Here is a 16651-nt window from a genome sequence, read left to right on the forward strand (position 1 = left end):
TCTCTGATCTGCTGTCTATTCTTATATATCTTTCTTTCTTGATACTTAAAAATTCTATCATTTGTTCTGCAATCACCTTCCTGATTTTTTTAAAAAAGATAAGAGGAATGGAAAGTCTTATCACAAACAAACATTCCCTTGGGATACTGTTGCAATATTCAGCTGTATGAAGCACAACATCCACTGCAGTGCAGTGGTTAAATTCCTTTATGGGGACCAGATCATCAGAGAGCAAATAGTCATACTCTGGTTTATAAAAGTACATTTCTGACCCAAACACTTAACTGTCAACACCTGGTTATATAAAAAGGACAATAAATAGTATATTCTTTAATCTTATGGTACACAAAATCTGAATATTACCTTTATTGCCGGTGAAATGGAATGCAACTTTATTTTGCTGTTTTATGTAAGGTCCCTGTGGATTTTATTTATGCTCTCTGATCTTCTTAAACAAATAGGAATACTGTTGCAATGTTCAGCTGTATAAATCACAACATTCACCGCAATGAAGTGATTAAATTTGTTTATGAGGACCAGATGATCAGAGGACCAAGGATGAAGCAATACCTTAATGTCCTACCTTGGCAAAGTCTTGCTCATTTAAAGTAGGACTCTCTTCCCATGGATGAACTTTATTTGTTCTGGGGTAGATAAATTTTATTGGCTTTGGATGAATAAAATGTTCTAAACTCTAAACATTTCTTTATCTGTATCGTCACATTAGCCCAAGGTGCATAATACTGCAACGGTTATTGAATCAAGGCACCTAAAACCCACAGTAGTTGCAATGATAGTAATGGTGAATCATAAAGAGCAGGATTAGGTTGAAATGCTTCTGATAATAAATGAGGATACCTAGACCATCAAACAGGAACAAGAAGAAAATTCATGAGCTTTTGTGGGTTGTTGTTTTTTCCTATTTAAGCAGTAAAGTCCACATTTTATTTATTTGGGGGTTTTAGGGCTTCATGGGAAACCAAAGTAAATACCAGTGTGCAGGAAAAGACGCCAGTTCCAGGCTCTGATCCAGACTTCGTCTGAATTTCCCTGCAGATTCTCAGGGAAACCTTGTGCAACACCTAGTAGTTTTGGTCCATAGGGTCTAAACCAGAGGTAGGCAACCTCGGCTCTTTTATGACTCATGGGCTTCAACTCCCAGAATTTCTGACTCAGGAATTCTGGGAGTTGAAGTCCATGAGTCATAAAAGAGCCGAGGTTGCCTACCCCTGGTCTAAACAAATGTTCCCTTGTGGTACTGTTGCAGTGTTCAGCTGTATGAAGCACAACATCCTCTGCAGTGAAGCGGTTAAATTTCTTTATGGGAATCAGATGTCCAGAGAGCAAAGAGTCAAGAATGAAACAGTACCTTAATGTCCCAACTTGGCAAAGTCTTGCTCACTTAAAGTAGGGCTCTCTTCCCATCGATGAATTTTATTAGTTCTTGGATGGATGAACTATATTGGCTTTGGATGGATGAAATGTTTTTGACTGCAAACATTTGCTCTCCTTTAAAAATACATAAATAGCAGCTTCCCCTTTAGCTCCAGTTCATGCAAAGAGATTAAGCTATCCTATATATTTTGTTTGGCAGGAACTGGAAATGACAACCCGAAGCTTATCGTTGCTTTCAATTTTCATGTCCTTGAATAGGCAATAGACTCCTGGCTTCAACTCTGGCACAAGCTTGCTATAAGGGGCCAGTGCAATGGGAATGGTAAGGGTTTAATCCCATTAACCTAGTTTGGAAGCTGAATGTTCAGGCCCTTGGCATGATATGTGAATCTGGTTTTTCTCAAAGGTGATTTCAGGAAAGGATTCAGAATTCCTCCTGCAAATTTAAATTCAGGTTTGTTGATCATTTGTCAGGGTATACACTATGTACGTGTGTGTGTGTGTGTGTGTGTGTGTGTGTGTCTTTTCCTGTCTCTGTCTTTGTCTTTATCATTCTAAAGCATTTTTCCTGTATTGGGAATTTCATGGATATAAAGAAGTGGCTTGTAATTCATGACACCTTATTAACTAATAATTTTATTAGTTTCTAAAATGCCACAAAAAACTTATCTTGTACAGATGTAAAAAAAAACCAAAATAGCACAACTTTAGAAATCAATTGAGAACTTGTTTCTTGTGAAATGGTACTTGGATAATCTAGCATATAAGAATGAGCAGAAGTGTACCGTAGAGAATGCATTTTAGCTGATCTTAATGGATGGGCAGAAATCATGGGTGATAGGTGGTCTAACCTGATCCCATGCCATGCAGAGCTGTATAGGTGATAAACAACTCCTAATTACACTCAGAAGCTCATTGGTAACCAGTGCAACTTATCCAGGCATGGCCATTGCCACCTGTGCTGCTGAATTTTGGACCAGCTGTAACTTCTGGAGTCTTGAAAGGCAGCCCCAAGTACAACACAGTGCAGTATTCAAAGTGGTGAGAGTACAAGCAACTTTCTGGAGAGTCTCCCAAAGAAAGAACAAGCTCACTTGGTCATAGCTTCTAGCTCCTCTTCAAGCAAAACATGTGAGTCCATGATGACCTTGAATGGGGAAGTATAGCCCCATCTAAGACTTACAGTAAGATGGAAATCTGAAGACGAGGCGGCAGGGAGGGAATATCCACAAATACTTGGTCTTGATGGGTCTGAGCCTGTCTGTTCTTCCCCATTCAGACCCACACAATGTCCAGACACTGGGAAAGGATACTGAAGACATTATTTAGTTTGTCCAGTGTTGAGATATAAAGCTGAGTATCAGCTTTATACCAGACACCAAACCGATGGATGACCTCTCCCTTCCAGTTAACACTGACTGAAACCAGCTGTTTTGAAAGAAGAGGAACCTCTGTGACATGATGTTCTCCACCCCAACTCTAAACCTCACAGCTGGTCCAGAAGGATATAATGATAAAGGCTATCAAGAGATCAAGGAGACCAAGGAGCATAAGGATGGATGCACTCCCCTTCTACTCTGCAAAACTGTCATCAGCAAATACAACCAATGCCATCCCTATATAGAATCCCAGCCTGAATTGAGTCTTGGAAGATTCCCCCTGGATCTTCCATAACTGCTGGTTTACCACCTTCTCAAAAACCTCCATTACAAAGTTTGTGGACAGGATAATAATTGCTCAAAACCATCAAGTCCCAGGATTACTTCCTATCTAGGCCAAAGAAAATAAAATTTTTCTCAAAGAAGCTGACACCACTGTGTAATCCCAATTATAAATCTCCTCCTGAGCAGCCTTGAGCACCCAGGAAGGATCTGAATGTAATAGGCAGGCTGCTAAACCCACCTTTTGGAGGCCCCTATCCACTTCATTGGGAGTCAGAGCTTCAAATTCATTCCAGATAACTCTAAAAGACTATGTTTCAGGCACCTCAACTGAATCTGCCTATTCATACAACATTACATGGATTTGAGTGACTTTGTCTATCAGATAGTTAGAATCTTCTTTACAGTGGTCCTGCAGAGGATTCTGTCACTTTAAGGCCATTAGATGATCATCAGCAGACACAAAAAGGGCTGAGAAGTATTGAGATTTCCCCATCCTTATTGAAGTAATGTAATCCAAATACTGTATGAGCTGTTACTCATGTTTGATCAGATTCATTCCTCATTTTTCTCCAGTGGCATTCCAGGCATTTCATCTTCTGGAGTTCCAAGGTCAATCAAAGTAAATACCAAGATTAGTATAGCATAGTCGGGTGAGAGTGATCTGTCCCTAACAATAGCCACCAAGTCATGTATATGAGGTGGGCAGTCTATTAAGTAAATAAATAAATGTAGGCCAGTCTCCTCCAATGGCAAATCATACTGCAACTATCTAGAACAGGGGTGTCAAACTGCTGGCCACAGGCTGGTTTCATCATACCGAAGCCACCACCCACCCCATTGCCGGCAATGCAAAAAGAGTTGCGATACACCGCAACATATCATGTGACATGGCAAGTTTGACACCTGTGATCTAGAAGGTAACTACTACTAAGCATTGGGCAGTTGATATCTTGGAACGGGTCCCAGGTTATCACGGACGCCATGAACTTCTGAACTACTCTGGACTAAGCATTGGGAGGTAACAAATGGAAATTCCCCCAGAGGTACAGCTGCTAAATCCAGCAGACCAGGCAGGAAGGATGCTGAGTGGCAGGCAAGGCAGCCCACCAGCAATAATTTCCACTGTTGCCAAAAGCACAACTTTAACTAGAGGACATCACAACCAGGTGTTTATGGGGGCAGCGCTTCAGAGAGCCCTAAATGATTCACTCATGTCAACGCCATACCTTTGTCCCTATCTGGAAAAGTTCCAGTTGCTGCAAAAGTAGAGTTGTTTTCAAGGCAAAAGTAAAAACAGTTTGTTGGTGTGCTTGTTTTTGAATAGCTGCTAATTGTTACTATATTTTTTTGGAGTGCAGACAGGAGAACATATTTTGGAATTCAAACCAATAAATGCACTAGTAGAGCAAAAAGCCTGAAATGTATTGGGCCTTGCTTTACTGAATGCTGGAAGGTTGCTTAAGCAAGTAGCTGGCTAATGGCTCCCAGCTCCTCAGACAACCTGTCTCCAGGGCTGCCATTGGTTGCCTCTAGGGCGGAAATAGGTTGCTTTAAACCTATTGGCCGCCACCTAGAGGCCATGGTATAAATAGCTGCATTCGCAGCGCTGTTTCCCAGTTCAGTTCCTGCTCTTCAATAAAAGCATGTTCCTGCCTGAACTCACTCACCTCGTCGCTTCATTCAAGAAAAGAACCCAGTACACAAGAAAGCCCAAATGTTTATTCAAGTGCTATAAATCATAAGAAAAGCTACTGCATATCTAAACATCCTTTTGGCAGAAGGGGACTCTGATAAGGTTGAAATAAACAACATATGTCTAGGACACGGGTCGGCAACCCGCGGCTCCGGAGCGGCATGCAGCTCTTTGAGCCATCTCCTGTGGCTCCCAGCCACCCGGTGCGCGCGCACCTCTTCGAACGGGCAGTGGTGCGCGCGCACCTCTCCAAATGGAGAGTGGCACTGCCCATTTGGAGAGGTGTGCGCGCACCTCTCCGAATGGGCGGAGGTGCGCGCGCACCTCCCCAAACCTTTGGAGAGGTGCGCGCGTACCTCCGCGCGAACGGGCAGCGGTGCTGCTCTTTAAGAAAGCTGCCGCGGCACGTTTGCAGGCTGCTGAAAGCGGCAGCTCTGCAGACGGTCCACGGCAGCTTTCCCAACAAGCGGCGCCGCTGCCCATTCCGAGAGGTGTGCGCGCACCTCTCCGAACGACCGTAGGTGCGCACGCACCTCCCCAAACCTTTGGAGAGGTGCGCGCGCACCTCCGCGCGAACGGGCAGCGGCGCCGCTCTTTGGGAAAGCTGTCGCGGCACGTTTGCAGGCTGCCGAAGGCGGTAGCTCTGCAAACGGGCCGTCGCCATCGCGCAACCGGGAACCGGTTCCATCACATAAAAAAAATGGCTCCCACTTTTTTTTATGTGTGATGGAACCGGTTCCCAGTGGCTCCTTTCCTTTTTCAGGTTGCCGACCCCTGGTCTAGGACAACTAGTGCATATATATTACAGTTTGCACAAGGTAAGGGTATTAGAGAGTAATGATCAGTACAGAATGCATAGGTAGGAAAGTAATTCAATGTGAAGTGATACTGTCAGCCCTTCAAGACAGTCCAGACAAAAAAAAATATCAAGCCATGAGTACTAACACTGCCTTTATTGTAAGGTTACAGTGATTCTTGCAAGTCTGAAAGCACTCTCTTCCTCCCCCACCACCCCCCTGCTTTCACTTTCCAGGGAACTAGGGAGAATCCGTTCTGAGTCCTTTTCTCTGCCCTTGTTCCTTCTGTGAACTAAATTAGCCGGTAAAATGCCAACAGCTCTGATTTGGTGTAGACACAGGTAGATATACTGTAAGAAACCCCCCATATTTTTATTTGTTTTTCGATCACATACCACATTCCACTTTGGTCTTGGATTTCAGACAAATCACATAAAGCACCAAGGAGTTGAGACCTATGAAGTCATTGTGGAGATCTCCAGATGAAAATAAACACTAATGGTTGCATCTGTCAGAGTCACAACAAGTGACTTGAACAACTGGTTTTTTTACCAATTTCAGAATTTGACATATAAACTCTGTGCTACATTTCTTCATAATAATTGGTTTTGTGAATCCTACGGAGGAGAAAAAAAAGTGGCTTTAGTTGGGAAAAAATAAATCTAATCATTCACTTCACCAACTTTATCTTTTGTGGGTGATGGAAGGTCCTACTAGATAGATTACCTGTCAGAATCCATTTATATCACATTTCATAAACGTATGCTTAGGATATTGTGCTTATTCTTGGGATTCTGCCATCTCTCCGAGGGGCGGGGGAGAGGATGGTTATTCAGATTGCAGTAGGCTGTTTTCAAAGACCAGGAAAGCTTTTGATCTGGGGGGAACAGGGGGAGAGAGAGAGATCTGGGTTGCATCTCCATTTGGAACTGAAAGGAAGAAAGCAATAACAATAAACACAAGGAGATTTCCCTTTCCCACGAAAGGGCCTGACACCTAAGTAAATGATGTGAGCCTGACCAAATGGATTTGAGGGGAGGGAGTTGAAACGGGAATGCTTTATATAGTATTGAAATGTAACTCAATGTCAGATCCCGTCTCGTATTGCCACAACCGATCTCATTCTAGTAAACTTTTCCTTTTGGACAAACTTGGATCCAAGAGTCCTTATTTCCTAAGATGTGGATTGGGGTGGGTCCTGACATTACCCTTTCCTTTTTTGGCCAGGAAGTCATTACCTGCTTGACTAGGCAGGCAGCACATCCACATTATTTCAAATTCTTGCTTCTTTCATGTGAAAAACGTGTTGGATAGCAAGACTAAGACTGGGGCAGGGTGGTGAGGTCTGAAAGTGATCTACCTGCTCCCCTGAAAACAATCCTGATATCCAAAAGAATCAGCAGGCTGTCTGGTAATGCACTGGCAATCCCATTATTAAGCATTTTGCTTGCCCTGTAATCAAAGTCCTGTAGAGGAGCTTGAACTTGAAGTAATGAGTAACATTGCATAAAATGTTGATGAAGGATTATCCCTCATTGTTCTTCTTAGGGCAACCCTTGCATTTGTTCCAGAGTCCAGATTAATTTAGTCAGTTCTATTGTTTGGCAACCTGAGAGACTAATGCAAATTTTGGTGGGCTGTGGAAGCTACTTATTCCAGGATTCTTTCAATCCTGAAAGGTGCATCCTGGGCCAAAGGGCCCTTGGACATGTTATTGCCACAATGGCTGACATCCACAACAATGTTCTTGGAAGCAATATTGCCCAGGTGCTCTGAAGTTCAATACATGACTGGTGCCTCATTCAAGGGACAAAGCAGGGAGGACAGCAGAAAAAAATCCTCCCAAAGTCTCCTGGGCCTCTTGAGGTGAAGCCTCTGGCCCTTGTGTAGAGAGGGCTAGTAAAGATCAACCTCTGTGACTAGAAAAGAGTTCATATTGGGCAATATAGTGTACAGGTAGTCCTTGCTTGGTGATTGTCTCATTTCCTGGCTCTTCAAACTGATGCCAGCACCAAAAAAATAACTTGATAGCCAATCCTCATCATTAATGACTGTGGTAGTGCCCCAATATCATGGGGTTACTATATACGCTGACCACAGTTAACTTCCAACAAGCAGAGGCAATGGAGAAGACAGCAGTAAATTTGCAAGTCATATCTTATTGAATGACCACATCAATTAATGACAGACATGCCAGTCCCAATTTTGGTCATTAAATGATGACTACCTATATTTTTTTGGGGGGGGGTATCTTCGCTTTAATTTTTTTTAAGGGCCTATTTAAGTCATCTTCCAGAAACACTACACACTCTGTTCACCAAGATTAGGTATGGATGCCTCCAAGTTCCTTAAGGACCACATCTAATGGTTTAAAGTGTAAATTTTTCAATGCAAGAAGTCTTGCAAACAAAATGACTGAATCTATTTACTTCTGAACATGTCTTTTTTATATTACATTTGTTTGAAATGTTCAGTTTTACATATTGAGAAATGAAACAAGAATGCAAAGTATAAGTTAGGTGGTATTGATCTAGTAGATGACCCTTATTTTGTTAAGGACCTGGGTGTACCCATCTCTAATGGTTTATGTTCTAAAATTCATTGTAACAGCACTGCTAAAAAAACACTGACAGTTATGAATTTAATTCTACTTTTTTTCTGGAAATGCTGTATTGCTCACTAGAGCTTGCAAAATATATGTTAGGTCAATCTTAGAATATTGTTCAACTGTTTGGAATCCTTACCACATATCGGACATTAATACAATCAAGCAAATTCAGAAGTACTTTACAAGAAACGTCTTGCACTTTTCTGTCCAATAGAATACTACTACTATACTTCTTGGTTTTGGTAGTTTAGAACTGCAACGCTTGCTGTCAGATTTAGGTATGGCATACAAAATTGCATCTCACCTGTAAATGATTTTTTTGAGTTTTAATCAGAATGTAACACAAATGAATAACCGCTTTGAATTTAATATAAACCGCTTTAAACTTGATTGTAAAAAAAATCAATTTTTGGAACAGTGTTGTCAAAGTCTGGAATAGCTTACCCAATTCAGTTGTCTCAGCTACTAACTTTCACACTTTTAATTCTAGCTTAACTTCTGTGAACCTCAGCCCATATTTAAGGGATTCCTGGGGTGCATAAGTGCACTAACGTGCCTATCATCCCTGTCACATTTTAGTTTTTTCATTTTGTTCATTCGAATTTGTAATTTTTGTTTGATAAATAATAAAATAAAATAAATAAAATAAAATAAAAATGTATTCTTTGCATAGTTTCACTGAGTAGGATTGCACTTTTTGCAAGATTTGTGCAGCTGTGTTGGAATTTGCTTCCTACTGTCTTTGCATGTGTGTCAAGGGACCGGCACAAACGTCTGCTGAAAACTTGCTGAAGTGTTTTTCCCAAAATAAGAAAAATGAACTAAATATACTTGTTTGTCCTATTTCTCATACTATTCTACTTACTACGGATTTTCTTGATTATGGTGATACATTTTTCCATAAAAGTAGGACAAGGTGTACTCCTTAAACAATTTTTTCTGCAACAGTTAAAACAAGTCAGAGCATCCACAGCTGTAAGAGAGGAGACAAAATGGCAACTAAATCTGTAATTTGCATATAGACCATACTCTTGTTAACCTGTTTCATCAATGGGATTTTTGAGTAAAAATGCAGGAAGACATTTACATCAAAGGTTTTAGAATGTTTAGGCCCTGGGCTTCAATTTCAAATTCAATAATTTTGAGATGAAAACGTGAAGTTTTCTCTTTACAAATGTAATAATTAAAAAACTATTATGTTTTATTCTGTTATGAATGTGATTTTATATTGAGAACTTGTAGGCAAAAAATGTTAAAGGCAAGAGATAAGGAAATTGTCAAGACTTATGATCAGTCACTTAGCGACTGAAGTTACAACAAGACTGAAAAAGAGACAACCTGTATTTGATGTTCCAACGTCTGTCCTTCTCGGTCACATGACTGCCTTTATCGCCATTTGCAATGTTCCCTAGTCACATGTCAGCAATTGTTCAGTCACTTCACTTAACAACAGTGGCATTAACTTAACAAATGCAAGGTTTGCTTAACAACCATTGCAAAAAATGTGGTTGCATGGTGACCCACTTTACAACTGTTAGGACTTATGACCAGATTTGCACACTCAGTTATGGTCGTAAGGCAAGAATTATATATATCAACCCTAGCTTTGTCAATTGACAGTTTCACATAATGATTTTGTAATAAGAGGAAGGTTTTATAGCAACGAGCAATTCCAACTGTAATTCTTCAAATTGAATGGGTTTGCTTAACAAACACAGAAGTCACTTAATGACCATTGCCTCTACTTAATCACCACTGTGTCTGCTTAACAATTGCCATGAAAAAGGCTGGAAAATTATTTCTAATCAAATGGTTTCCTTGACTTTTGACCGCAATGACTTATGACCATAATTTCAGGCTCAATTATGATTGTAAGTCGAGAACTACCTGTACAGTGTAAGCCGATATAGTCTTACTTGCATCTCACCAACTTGGGTTTCCCCAGTACCCTGACATGGGCCCTAAGCTTTAGAAAATAGAATAAAGGCACAGTAACACTGACGGGTTGAAAATTTATTTGAGTTAGGCTATGAATTTGTTCCTAGCCTTCTTTTTAGTTTTAAGAGGAAGGGGCTGCATCTGTGAAAGAAGAAAGGTTAGTATTGAGCGATCATACTTACCTTGTGACCAAAGCATTACAGCAAGAACGCACAAGACTATTTTTCTCATCGTTTTTCTGGAAACAGATTGCCTGTAGTCAGGAGTTGGAAATCAAGGTCATTAGCTGTTTGGAGTATCCTTTTTTTTATTTTCACAAAAGACTCCGTGCACATTAATACAATTTAACCTGAAAGATTAGCTTATGTCACATACTTGAAACAACCCTATCTTCTGCGGAGTTTTATTTGTTAAAGTAATTTAAGATGTATATTCTAGGGAAAACGATTGACCTGGTTTTATTCACTGGGAAAAGGGTACTGTTTTTAAATATCACATAAGGCAGTTTTACTTGGAACAGTTGACATCCTACAATGATAACTTTAATGTTATTAAATAACATCTGCCTGTCCCAGGTCCTTGTGAAGGACTTGAAATATGGATAAAATGCCAAATCCAGTCTAAACATCTGACTGACTGTGAGACCAACCATAACAACAACAACAACAACAACAACAACAACTATTATTATTATTATTATTATTATTATTATTATTATTATTATTATTATTATTATTATTATTATTATTATTATTCTGCAATAACTGTAAAAAGTAAAACAATGTTTTCTCTGGAGAACCAAACCTGTACTTCTTCATCTAATTTAATACATAAGGTCCATTACTCAGTTTTAATTTTGTACTGTACATTTATTGTATAAATAGGCAACAAACTAATTAAACTTAATGTCTAAGAAGAGGTGAACCTTACCTTTTGTATAGCTGAAGGTGAAACAAGGTTTTGTTTTCTTAACACTATGTAGAGTTGCAAGTATATATGGTTGTCCTCTCTTATCTTCTCTCTCATTACACTGGGAATTGCTTGAGTAGCTGTCGCTTAATTTGTTTTTGCATACAAAACGCAAAGGTTCTAATGGTGGAAACATCTTGCAACTCTCCTTGATAGAAATTTCTGCATAAATCAGCAGCATCAAAATTCTCCATGCTTTAAAAATGATTACAACTGTATGCAGTAGTCCGTTACATTCTGTTCTGACTTCTAGAGCAAATTATGTATGTCAAAAAGGAAACTGGACACAGAATTAATGGTCTGCATCTGGACAAAACTCTCGTCTACAGAACTGATGGCAGTATCAAATCTAGAGAAATAAAAATTGATATTCAAATTTTGCTGGGGATTTGTAATGGGTTCACCTGCTCCATTTTGTGAGATTGTTTTTTGTTCCTCCTTAACCGTGTTGCATTATTTTTAATATTATTTTTAATATTTTTAAGCATTGTAAACATTAACCAGAGGGACGCGGTGGCTCAGTGGATTAGGACGCTGAGCTTGTCCATCTGAAGGTCAGCAGTTTGGCGGGTCGAATCCCGAGTGCCACGTAACAGAGTGAGCGCCTGTTACTCGTCCCAGCTTCTGCCAACCTAGCAGTTCGAAAACACGTAAAAATGCAAGTAGAAAAATAGGGACCACAACGGTGGGAAGGTAACAGCGTTCTGTGCGCCTTTGGCATCTAGTCATGCCGGCCACATGACCACGGAGACGTCCTCGGACAAGCGCTGGCTCTTCGGCTTTGAAACGGAGATGAGCACCGGCCCCTAGAGTTGGAAACGACTAGCACGCATGTGTGGGGGAACCTTTACCTTTTAAACATTATCCAAGCCAAACCAAAGAGGTTTAAGGGCCTCAAAATCATCATCACAGCACTGCCACCTTCAGGTCCAAAGAGAACATCCACTCTGTAAAAGAAGCTGACCCAACTTTTTAGACCCTCCCCACTCAGACAGCCTAGACAACCTAGGAGAGAACTGCATCTAATAGGCAGGCAGCTGAACTGTTTGAAGGACCTGATCCCGCTCCGTAATAATCATGGCCTCAAATTCATCCCAGATAACGCTACAAGATCTTGTCCCAGGGACCTCATTTTGACCTCTCCACATCAAGTACCACCCCCAAATGGATGTGAGCAATGTTATCCACAAGATCATTATACTATTCTTTAGAAGGGTCCTGCAGAGGTTCCTGTAGCACAGGGGTGTCAAACTGCCGGCCCGCGGGCTGGAGCGTCACGGAGAAACCGCGCCCATCCCATTTTCGGCAATGGGAAAAAGTTCCGATACATCGCGCAACGTCACGTGATGTCGCGAGTTTGACATGCCTGCTGTAGCATATTCTTCCCCAGTAGGGACTGGGTTACCAAATACAAAGCTGCTGAATGATGATTAGCAGACGCAATAAGGGTGAAGAAAGACTGACATGAGACAATCTTAAATACAAGCTTTTACCCTTGTTTGATCAGATGTTCTCTTCACTTTTCTTATAGTGGCACTCCAGGATTTTAATCTCCCAGAGTTTCTTGATAAACCAAGGTACCAACTAAGACTCCAGTGTGGGAGAATCCATGCAAATGAAAGCAGTCAAGAGATCTCTGTCACTGGGAGAGAAACAAAAAGAAGGAATCAGGGACTGTGCTTTTACCGAGGGCCCCCTGGACTCATAGCCAAGTCATGCCCGATCAAAGCAGCAACATCTGACACAGCAACAAGATGTAGAACTTGTAAATCAACAGAGCAGATAGTCCAGCTCAGTTGGGAAACTTTGCCGGTCTTTCTCCCCAGAGCTCTGAAAGAAGGCCATCCACTGAGCACCCTTGAGAACTCAGCCAGCAAAGGTAAGCATACTTAACTACGCCTGTTATTTATTTGTTGAAAACATTGATATAGCTACCCATCTTTTACCAATTTCTGGGCAGCTCCGAAGTTATTGTTACTTTAGATTCCAGGCAAAAGATAGAGCTATCTACTTTAATAGACTGCTAATTTTATAGATACAGAAATGGTACAGAAGCTAAACTTGCCAAGCCAAGGCCTAAAATGCCAAATGATTGTTGAAACTATCCATGGAAAGCAGCTAAGGACAGGACAAATTTGTTTGATGTTAACATCCAGATACTCCCTGAGGAGGGCTAAGTGGCTAAAAGACATGGGATACTGTCTCCTTTCTGGGATTTGAGCTTCTGGCTTCAAATTGATACTGCAATCATACACACACATTGCAGTGCCGATCATCTGTTGTCCTGCAGTGGGAATAGGGTGGGATCAGTGTCCACTGCTTGTAAACAATGTTGTTGGCATTTAGGGGAGGAACATGAGAATGTCCTTTGTTCCCAATTTATAACTGGGTTGTGCAACTGAAGTTATTCTGTTCCCAAGATTATGGGCACTTGCAAGGATGGTTACATACGATGATATGAACTCTGAATAAACTTTGATTGTCAGTTGCAAAGAAGCTATGCAGTGCACTCATGTTCTTTGTTCCAAGAAGGAGGAACAAAAGCCATTTTGAAAGGAAAGGAGTGTGTACTATTCATGACTACAAGGACCTGAACAGAGTGTAAATTATTTCTGGCTTATCTCAGATATACTAGACTACTAGACTGGCTAAAAAAAGGCATGCAGTGTTACAAAACTAGACTGGAGAAGTGTTACAACCTAATCAGAATGAAAGACAGACATAACAGGATGAGTAAAAGTAAAAAGTACACGGTGATGCTTTTCAGCCTGGTATGTATAGGAAATTCGGTTCAAATTTTGCTGTGCTTGCAAAAACATTATCACAGCTTCTAACTAAGGGTTGGTGATTCTCCGGGTCAACCCAAGAGCAAGTGGCATTTCAAGAGTTAAAACAGCTTTTTGTTTCTCAACCCCTCCTCTAACCCCCTGATCACTCCCACCCCTTTGATGTGGCAGTAGGTGGGCTTATACTCTAAGTAGAGAAGGAAGCTGGGAGGCAGATTTACTTCTTTTTGCATTTTATTCCAGGGCGCTCCTCCCAGCATAAAGGAATTATGACATTTTCAGTAAAGTTTTGCTGGTGGTAAAAAAAAAACCTTTTGGTAATGGAGATACCTATTAGAAGGAGCATCCCACCCTATACAAGTCTGTACAGACCATAAACATTTAGAGGAGCTGCAAACTCATACACCCTAGCAAATCAGGTGGGCACAATTTTTCTCCTGCTTTGATACAACCCACAACAAACTTCCAGATGCCGTCTCATGGCAAGTCAGAATATTAGGTTTCTGTCAATCCCTTCCCCACCTTTAGCAACAATGCTACAACCATGCAACTTTAAGCCTCGTTGTAAATCACACCAACATGAAAGGCTGGAACAGGAATGTTATGTCGGGTTCGCAGATCGATGAGACGCAGGCGTAGGTGTGTGTATAATCTTTATTGGTGGTAGCGTGGTCTGAACTGCCGGACAACGGTTACCTGGGCATGCTTTATACCTGCCCAGGTGAATGCCTGACCAATAGGTTTGAATCCTGGTTTCCTGCTGGCCAGGCGGCCAATCCCTTTAAATCCAGCTTTCCTGCCGAACGTAGTTCCTGCACGGAGCTGTCCAGCTCCGCGCTTCCTGATGTGGCTGCTACACATGTATGCCAGCCCAGCATACACTACACCGCTTCCCCCATAAGAATAGACAACACCCCATGAGTTCATAATTTCCAAATTCTTCCCCCACATAACTATGTACAAATTGCCCCCCCAAAACCCCCGTGCCCCCCCTCAAGTCTGCACATAGTCTGAGAGGTAAGCAGGAGGCCTATGGGACCCTCAGGGGTTCCCCCCCTTCCGACGAGGTGTGGCAACTTGAGTTGTTAGGCCTGAGGTTGTGGTGAGCCCCAGGTACTGGTGATGATGTTTCAGGTGTGACATTGTGACTGACCTCCTTGGACCTGGAGATATGAGGGCTTCCTGGTACTGTGGAAGGTGTCATGGCCCCGTTATGATTGTCCCGATGTTGATGGGGTAGGAATTGTCCCCACGACCAAGATTTGGCAGCCACTCCCCTTTCCACAGTGCCCCCTTTGTCCTTTTGAGTGAGTTCAGGTCCGGGAAGCTCCTCCTGGTTGTTACTGGCTGGGGCCTTTTCAACTTTTTCAAGGGCCCATCGCCTGAGCTGGTCAACATGTCTCCTCCACTGGAGGCCCCCCTCCACTCTTACAATGTATGACAATGGGCCTGTTCTCTCAACCACTTCCCCCTGCACCCATACATGCCCAGAGCCGTAGTTTCTTGCCCATATGGAGTCCCCCTTAGAGAATTCTCTGGGAGTCTTTGGGTATTCAGCATCCGCTGCCACTCTGTCCGGGTGTAATCTGTCAAGAGTGGTTATAAGATGCCTACCCCACTGAAGTTCCGCTGGGCTTTTTCCGGTAGAGGTGCAGTGTGTGGTGTGTTGGTGTAGTAAGAACTTGGCCAACCATTGTTTCCAGTCCCCTTGGATGATGTGCTTCAGTGCATCCTTAGTGGTGCGCACCATGTGTGAAAGGGAGCGGATGTGACGTGTCTAATTCCATTGGTCTTCAGGAACGCCTGGAATTCTGAGGAAGTAAATTGTGAACTGTTATCAGAGACCAATACATCAGGGAGGCCATGTGTGGCAAAGAGTTCCCTGAGCACTTGAACAGTCCCTGTTGTGATCATGCTACTCACAGGTACCACCTCCAACCATTCGGAGTGGTTGTCCACCACTACCAAGAATGATTGGCCATTAACAGGACCTGCATAGTCAATATGGACTCGGGACCAGGGTGTGTGGGTTTCCTCCCACTTGTGGACTGGGGCGTGAGGCGGTTCTGGCCGAGATCTTTGGCAGGTGTAGCAACCAGATACCTGTGTTGTGATTCAGGGTCAGCCTGTGGGTTCGGGAGTTGGGTCAGACGACTCAGAGGAGGAGGAGGGGGGTGTTGAAGAGCTTGCTGAGGGGATTGGACAGCTTGATGAGAGCCCCCAGCAAGGCCCCTCTCATCTGGTCACGATGCAGACCCAGCTGTGTGAGCCTGACAGCATGGATGAAGATGACCCACAGCTGGCCCTGTTCAAGGACGCCCGACACAGGAGGCAGTCAGTCAGGAGTAAACAGAGGAAGGCAATGGGGCACCTCGGAAGGAGGCACAGAGAGGCCACGCCCTGAACTGTATTTAAGGGGAATGTGTGGGAGGGCTGGTTTGCTGAAGGCAACCGCTTGGATTGTTCCTGCTTCTTAGCTCGTGTTTTATGGTTGGTGTCTTGTCTTGCTCTTGTTTTATGTGAATAAATTTGGCAGGCTTTATTCCAGCCTCTTGCCGTTTGTAAAGGGGTCGTCCCTGCTTTTGCTGCAGGGCCGGTAGCAGGCTGGTACAGAACAGTTTGCCTTCAGCCTTCCACCCCTTACTAATATTATGGAGCAGCTACGTGCTGAGAATGCCCAGCTCACCCAGCAACTCACTTTGCTGGCAGCTCAGGTGGCTCAACTGCAAGCTTAGGTTCATGCTGCACCCCCACCATCACCCCCACCCAGGAGAAAATGCCAAGTTGCAATGCCGGATAAA

The sequence above is a fragment of the Vipera berus genome (assembly GCF_964194415.1).
Source record: "Vipera berus genome assembly, chromosome: 1".
Lineage (NCBI taxonomy): Eukaryota > Metazoa > Chordata > Lepidosauria > Squamata > Viperidae > Vipera > Vipera berus.